The following is a 9,002-nucleotide window of genomic DNA, read 5'->3' on the forward strand; positions in this document are numbered from 1 at the left end:
AATTGAATAACCAGGATGTGGGGAACAAAAACTGAAACGATTCCGGTCATCGTGGGAGCATTGGGAGCCATGCCAAATTCAATAAAAGGAAATTTAAAGAAGATTATGAAGAACCTAAAAGAAGAAACCATCCAGGAAATCGCACTATGTGGGACGGCCCACATTCTTCGGAAAATATTATAAATAGCACCACCGATATTCGAGTATTTGTCCCTAAGGAATCGGGTAGAGACCTGGGATAAATGCTTAAAAACCCCGACAAATAAGAGCCTTGTCGTGTTTAAGAGTGACCATAATAATAATAATAATAATAATAATAATAATAATAGCTAAAAGGTTATCAATTAAAAGTTTTTTTTTTTAAGTAAATAAATCAGGAGGTACCTACCTATCTAACTACCTTTTTTGTAAAAGGACAACAACAAAACCTGATTCGGTCAATTTCAAAGGCTCTAAATAATCCATTTCAATTTTGTTTTGTTTCGTTTTCCTTCCGTTTTCTTATTCGTTTTCATTTTACGTTATCGTTTGTACTGATAAGAAACCCAAACAACCAACAACCGAAATTAAAATTTAAATAAAAAATAATTTTTTTAAAAAATTAAACAGAATATAATTAATTTTAATTATTTTTTTAAAAAAAAAAAATGTTTGGTTGTCGTTTGGTTAGTCGTGGTTTTAGTTTGTTTTCGGTAATATAAAAAAAAAAAATAGTAATAATAATAATAATAAAAATGTTTGAACGCTGGTAGTATTTTTTTTTTTCAAATTGAAAATCTAATTCGGTTTTTTTTTTTTGGTAAAATTCGAAAGTAATATTACATTTTTCCTTTTTTTTTTTTTATAGGAAAGGTATTTTATTGGGGAGGTTTTCGGAAAATGAGAAGGAGAAGGAGGAGTAGGGAAAGGGGGGGGGTTTAAAATGGAGCAAAACCAATCGTCTGGAAAAAAGAAAAAAAAAATTTTATTTTTCGAAAGAAAAATTTTTTTTCTTCTTTTTTTTTTCGTTATCCCGTTACGTCGTTGCTTTTTCTTACTACGCCAAATCGTGGCGAGTTTATTTCCCCCCCCTTCAAACAAGGTCAAAGGTTATTACAATTAAAACCTTACGAATAAAAAAAAAATTTAATCAAAACTTTAATAAAAAAAAATTCATAAAAATGTTATTATGGACCATTCGAAAAATAAAAACCATAAAAAAAAATTGACAATTAAAACCGTAAAGTTGTTGTTTAAAACAAACAAACAGACAAACGAACAAACAAAAAATTATATTTTAATTTATTAAATAAAACATGATAAAATTATTAGGGTAATAAAAATAAAAAAAAAAAGGTATTTTGTTTTTTTTTTTTTAATTTTTGGCAGGAGCCATTATATTAACACGGCATGCGCCTGTTTTAAATAAATAAATAAATATTTTTTTTTTTTGTCGTTCACGTTCATCATCAACAAACGATCGATTTTCTATTAAATGATAAAAGCATAAAACAAATAAAATTTGTACGCGACAAACGTACAAACAAAACGACAAATAAAAAAAAAGTTTATTATTATTATTTTTTTTTTTTATTTTTATTACGAGATGATCGTTCGTAATTCAAACGACGACGACGATGACGATGACGACGACTATGAGGATTTAAATAATTAATAAACGTCAAATAAATAAATAATGATAATGATAATAATAATAATAATAATGATAATGATTGTCAGGTAATTTGTCGACAAACAAACTCATTTGAAAATTTTGTGTTAATTAAATTTAAAAAAAAAAAAAAAATGAATATGAAAATTGTGGCATAAAAAAAAATTTTTTTTTTTTTCTTTAGTTGTATAATCAATTTGAAATTCAACGTTTCTCGTTAACGACAACCGCAAGCAACAATAATAATAATAACGAAACGACTACGACGATTGTTGTTGTTGTTGTTATATTGTTAATAATAATAATAATAATAATGAATAAACTGATGAGTTCGTTAAAAGAAAGTCGAGTTTTTTATAGTAATGCGTTTTTATTACGTTTTTTATTTTATTTTATTTTATTTTTTTTGTTATTAATGGAGGAAAACGAAGTAAAGTAAAGTAAAAAAAATTACGTGGTAAATTTTACTTATATTACGGTGGTAAAAAGTTTTTTTTTTTTTTTTCCCCTCAAGTCAATTATATCGATCAATTTAGTTATTAGAAAGAGAGAGAGAGAAAGAGAAAGAAAAATCGTGTGTGTGCGTGTCGCGACCTTACAAAAATAAAATAAATTTTATTTTATTTTATTTTTTTTTTGTTTTGCGACACAGAATTATTAATCGATCGAAATTTTTATTTATTAGTAAAAAAAAAACGATAAAATAAATTAACAATTTTAAGAAATTATTAATAATAATTATTAATTTATTAATTAATAAATTAATAATTGATTAATAAAACGTGAGAAAAATTTTTTTCTTCCAAAAAAATATTTTCTTACGATTTTTTATTAAAAAAAAAAAAAACCCTTCCGGGATTCATTTATAATTTTTTTGTTTTTTCTAATAAATTTTCGTCTGCTTATTAATTAAATAAATTATTATTATTATTAATTAAATCCCAAATTTTATGACGTAAAAAAAAAAATAATAAATAAATAATAAAAATTTACCTGTTTCGATTTGCGAAAATTTCACAAGTGAAAAAAAAATTTACGACGATAATCCAAAATTTATTAACTTGAAACAATAAAAACGCAAAAAACAAACAAAAAATAAATTTTATATATATATATATATATATTTTAATAAATAAATAATTATTTATTAATTAATAAATGAGTAACTGTTAATTAATTAATTAATTAATTAAAAAAAAAACGAACGACGCTCGCACAAAAATTGAGTAAAAAAAACAAAAAGTTTTTTTTTTTTTTTTCAATTTTTATTTTTACTTTTTTAAATTAATTTATTTTACACGTTTGATTAATCCTAAAATAATAATAATTAATTAATTACGCCGCGTAGTAAAAATAATTTTTAAAAAATCACACGTTCAATAATAATAATAATAATAATATAAAAAAAGTACGAAAAAAATCGGTCGTCGCGTATAAAATGCCGCGAAATATTTCAACAACATTCATTCAACCGTCGTCCTATCGACGTAACAAAATGGCACCGACTGAAATGTGTGCGATGATCGTGGCGCATCATCCTCCTTTGACTAACGTGGAACTAACGAACGAACGAACGAACGAAGGAACGAACGGAGTTACCATCTTTTACTTTTTTTTTTTTTTTTTTTTTTTAATATATTTCTTTTACCACTTTACCTCTTGATCTCCTCTCTTTCTTTTTTTTTTTTTCTTTCCCCCCTTAGAACGTTTTATTATCGTCATCGACGTCGTCGTCGTCAAAGTATCAGACGATGCGGTCGGTAATGTTGGGGTACAGGTTTAAGGTTCCTTTTTTTTTTAACGCATTGATTAAGGTTTTTGTTACGTATTTAATAATAAGTTGTGCGAAGGGATGAGGGAGGAGGAGGAGAAGGGGAGTAGGTTAAGGAAGGAGGGAGGATTTTGTTTGTGAGAAATGGAAAAAAAATTTTTTTTTTTCTTTTTTTTGCTAAAAATAAAATGTGAGTAATAACGCGTAACGCGTACCTAACCTACCTGGAAACCTTATTCGAACGTAATTGATTTTAAATAATAATAATAATAATAATATACGTGTGTAATTTTTTTTTTTTTTTTTGGGTAATTTTTAAATTTTTCTACGGTGATGCGTGTGTTTGCGTGTGGGCGGGAAAATAGGGGGAGGGAGAGGGAGAGGCAAGAGGGCCCCAAGTTGAAATTGTTACGCATGTGCAAGCGAATCATTCGTCACGGTAGTAGGAAATTTTAGCTTCAAAAAAAAAAAAATTTAGTTTTAGTTTTAACTAAAAAAAGAAAAAAGAAAACCATGACCGGTTTATAAATTGAGTAGCGCATTACGAATAAAAATTTAAGGTTACAATCGAACATGTGGTCAAATTTGTTAGAAAAGGAAATTTATCCCTCTTAAAACATATACACAGATACACACACACACACACACGCACCCCTCATCGTACCATAATTCATTATTGTCAAAGGAAATCCCAAAGGAAAATTATTTAAAATAAAAAAAAAATTGTTTTCAATCTCTTTCTCTCTTTATCTTTTTTCATTTCTCTAGGTTACGGTCAAACATTCTTTGTTTTCCTTTTTTTCTTTTCTTTTCTGTATAATTAAAGTTTTAAAATTGTGGAATTTAACAGAAAAAAAAAGAAATAAAGATGGTGGTGGAAGCGGTGACGGAAGCGGGTAGAGGGTGAGTAATGATCAAGTTCGATCGTTATTGCCACGATTAATTTGACCCCATTCATTTGAGTATTAATAACATTTGTTATCGCTAAATCACCTGCTCGTGCGTTTCGCGCGCGTTTTTCATTATTATTATCATATTCCAGGTTCACCTTTTATACGGTTCAATTACCGGAAATTCTTTTTTTTTTTTTTTTTTTTTTTGTACGCTTTCATTTGCGGGGGAATCAACAATTTTTTGCCTTTTTTTTTTTTTTGGATTAAAACAAAAATTTGAAATTCCAATTTTAAAAAACGTTTTCCATTTTTTTAAGGATGCATTTTAATCATTTTTTTTTTTTTTTTGGATTTTAAATCTTTAGGGTTCATTTATTTTATTAAAAGATATCTTGTACGGCTAATCAATCATTGAATTGTTCGCACACACACACACGTATGAGAGTTTATTTTTTTTTTTAATTTCCCAGGCGGCGCACCAACAAAAATGAACGAAACGAAAATAAAAAATGTAGGAAAACACATGTGATAAAAAGGAATTAAGATGGATAATAATAATAATAATGGTAATAATGAAAAAGGGATTGTTGTTGTTGTTGTTGCTGTTGTTGCTGTTGTTTATACTCCCCTGGTTCCTACCCTGAGATTTTTTTCAAACCCTGGTTTCTACCCTGTTTTTTCACCCCTTAAATTTTCTTTTTCCTTTCTAATATCGTTTAGTGTCAATTTTTTTTTTTTTTTTTTTACATGATATTTTTTCACATTTTTTTCATAAAAATCAATTTTTTTTTTTTTTTGGAAGTAAGTGTTGTTTGTTCCTGGAGGCAACAACAATCGAAACTGGAGAAAAAACTGGATGTTCGTGCATAAATTTAAAAAATAAAAAAATTTTTGTTTTCTTTTATTTGAAACTTTATTTCATTCATTCATTCGTACACGATCGTATTAATATAAAACAGGATATTTATCGTTTTTCAATTAATTAATCGATCAATCGATCGATGGATCGATCGATCCATTGATCGATTGATTGATTGATATAATTAATTATTAAACCGATAAATAAATAAATAAAAACGTGTCGATTATACATTGATTCGGACAAACGATACTCGACAATCATTAGGTGTTTCGTTTTCTGTTTTTTTTTTTTTTTAATTACAACGACAAATTTTTCGACAAACACTAAATGACTGCATCCGTAATTAAAAAAAAAAATTTCAAATCGACAACAACAACCAAACAAACACAAAACAAAAACAAAACAAAAACAAAACAAAAACAAAACAAAATAAAACGTTCGCCATTTTTTTTTTTTTAAACAAAATTATTTTATTGTGATTGGCAAAAAAAAAAAAGTAACGAGTTGTTTGTTTGATTAAAACATAAAACTTAACGAAACAATCATCGTAAAAATATTTTACAACAAACAAACGAACAAACGAACGACGCAATGTAAAAAACGCAAAACGGAAAACTAATTTATTTAAAACTAATTTTAAAAAGTAAAAAAAAAATAAAAAATAGAAATATAATAATAATAAAACAAAAATTTTTCAATTATTATTTTAAATCGTTCCGACTAAAACCAAACTAATAATAATAATAGTAATAATAATAATAATAATAATAATAATAACTTTTAGTTTTTATTCAGAGAATTTTTTAATTTTTTGTATTTGACGGCAATTTAGTCACGTACGACGATGACGACGATTCCGAAGGTTTTTTTTTTTGCTCGCGCGCGACGCAATTGGTGATTTGCCTCACCGGAATTTAATTTGTAAACGTTATTTAAATCCGTGTTAGTAATTCGAGTTTAGCAAAAAAAAAGTTTGAGCGTTTGCAAATTTAAAAAAAAAAACAAAATCAAACAAACAAACAAACATGTCGTCATCGTCGTCGTCGATATGTTTAATTTTGTTTTCTTTTTTTCCGTTGTATTTTTTTTTCGATTTTTATCGATATCAAGTCAACGAAGACACATTTTAATCGATCGATTGTTCGATTGTAGGATAATAAACAAACCTTTTTTTAAAATTTATCGACGAGCGAACGGTTACTACGAACGCGTGATGATTGATTAAATGGCGTTCAATTGTTAATATGGCGGTTGTTTGTCGAAAAAAAAAAAAAAAGAAATAAAAAGGATTTACGGTTCGTTTATTAAAAGTTCTAAATATTCGCCTTGTTATACAAATCAAATGTCAAATTTCCAGACAAGTTAATAACTTGTTTGCTGGAGTGTCGGTCGGGGTCAAACGTTTAACACTTTTCTTGTTTCCACTTTTTTTTTTTTTTTTTTTTTTCTTAAAAGAGAGAGAAAGAATAAAACAATAGAGAAAGATTTTATTCCAAGATTGAGGAACCGCCGTGTAATTAATCGTGTAATCGATTCTAGAATGTTCTTCTAAAAAAAAAAAAGGTAATAAAAAAAAAAAAAATAAGAATAGAAAAAAGCGAAATGATTAATAATGGCGGACGGACGTTGATGTTGTAAAAAAAAATTTTTTTTAAATATTATTTTAACCTAAAAAAAATAATAATAGTAAAAAGTTTTGTAGTTACCATTGTTGTGGTTGTTGCATACAAACGGAAATACTAAAAAAAAATGTGTGTGTGTGAAAGAAGTTTAAACAAGTTATCACTAAAAAAAAAAAGAAAAAAAAAAACTTGTTCTGCGAACAGAGAGAGATACTTATTCTAATACTGTCAAAAATTGAACGTGGAAGAAGAAAAAAAAAACGTGGTAATAGTGTTTTTAAAAAAAAAAAATGATAATAAAGCTTACACGTCACTCATACATACCAACATATCAAGCTCATCAATCATTTAAAATCTTCAAGTTTTTTTTTTTTTTTTTTTTTTGTGTGTGTGTGTGTGTGAATTTCATTTGTCATTTTTATCTTTTTCTTTTTGGGTGTAAATTTTTTTCTTAAAAAAAAAAAAAGAAAAATCAAAATGGCGTCGTTAGGGTTATTGAGAATCCCCAAAATTTATTCCCCATGTTTTTCTAAAATTTGTTTTTGTTTTTAAATTTAATTACGAATTAAAATTAATATATATAAAGTAGTAACCTGTAATAAGTTTAAAAAAAAAAAGGAAAACTTTTTAAGATCCCTCTCTCTCTCTTTCCCTCCCTCCCTATTCCTTCCTTTCTTTCTTTTCTTCCTTCTTGTTTCATCCCGCGTTTCCCTTTTTCCGAACCTGAATATTTTAAAATCGGATTACGTGAAAAATTTTAAAAAAGATCTTTTTTTTTTTTTTTTTTTTTTTCTTATTCTAGTATTAATTGTATAGGAAGACGGATAAGTGCCTTCTTTAAGAATTCAAAAAGAAAGAGAGAAGGAAAGAGAGAGATAGAGAGAGAGAGGGAAAAGAATGGGAAAAACAACGTGGGCGAACGAACGAACAAACTATTTTTTTTTTATTAATGTGAAACCTTAAAAGTTCCATTTGGATTGACGGCTTAAAAATTATTATTATTATTATTTTCTTCTCTTAATTTTTCAAAATAAATATTCTGGTTCGACTCTCTCTCTCTCTCTCTATTTCTCCTTCCCCGTCTCTTTTTTTTTTACTCTCACTCTCTCAATGTTTGTTTTTACCTCTTTTTCTCTTTCTCTCTCTCTCTCTTTCTCTCTTTCTCTCTTTTGCTTTGCCCTCATTGTAAAATTTTTTAAATGTAAAAAAAAGAGAGAGAGAGTGAGAGAGAAAGAGAGCAACGCATGAAAATAATTATTCTCGTTGATTTCACCCTTTTGTCGCGGCGGATAAATATTTTGATACCCGTATAAAGGCGGTTTACAAAAAGTCAGAAAACGCCGCCGAAAGAGAGAGAGAGAGAGAAAAAAACATGTTTGGGAGCGTCAAGTGCGTGCATGCGTGCATGCGTTCGTGCGTTTTGCGTTTGAATGCGTGTCATGAAATTCGTCGTATTTGGTTCTCTATTTACCGTCGCTCTCGCTATTTAAACGAAAAAAAAGGATTTTTATAAGATTTACTGTGTATAATGCGTAGATATATATATATATAAATCCGGGGATTATGTGGAATTAGTGAGGAGATTAGACGAAGCGTGCAAGGCAGTGAAAGAACAGACGTGCGTTATACAAAATGTTTAACAATACCAACAAAAAAAAATTTCGTTCTAGAGAATTTTTTTTTTTTTTTTTCTGTTAACAATAAACAACAAACGATCGAAATACTAGTTGAACATAATAATAATAATAATGATAATACTATATACATTTAATTCAATTAATTAATTTTGATTTTTTGTTAATTGACAGTCAATAAGAAAAAAATAAGTTAGCCTCACACTTTAAGTAACAAACTTGTTACTTGAATAATGATGGACGTTCGATCAGATTTTTCGAAACCATTTTCCTTTTTTTAATTTTTTGTTTATAAAAAAATAAAAATAAATTGAGTTATTTCATGTGAGTTGTTAGCGGAATCTAACACCGACCGACGTTGAATCCGCCACAACGACCAATTTAAATGCTTTTATGCACGTAAAAAAAAATTTTTTTTTTTTTTCGATTAGGAAAAATTACAATAATAATAATAATAATAATAATAATAATAATAATAATAATAATAATAATAATAATAATAATAATAATTTAAAAAAATTTAAATTAATTAATTAATCGATAAAGAAAGAGTTTGACGTGGTTGGTTG

This window comes from Pediculus humanus, genomic scaffold, assembly GCF_000006295.1.
Source record: "Pediculus humanus corporis 1103172108290 genomic scaffold, whole genome shotgun sequence".
In the NCBI taxonomy this organism is placed as follows: Eukaryota; Metazoa; Arthropoda; class Insecta; order Psocodea; family Pediculidae; genus Pediculus; species Pediculus humanus.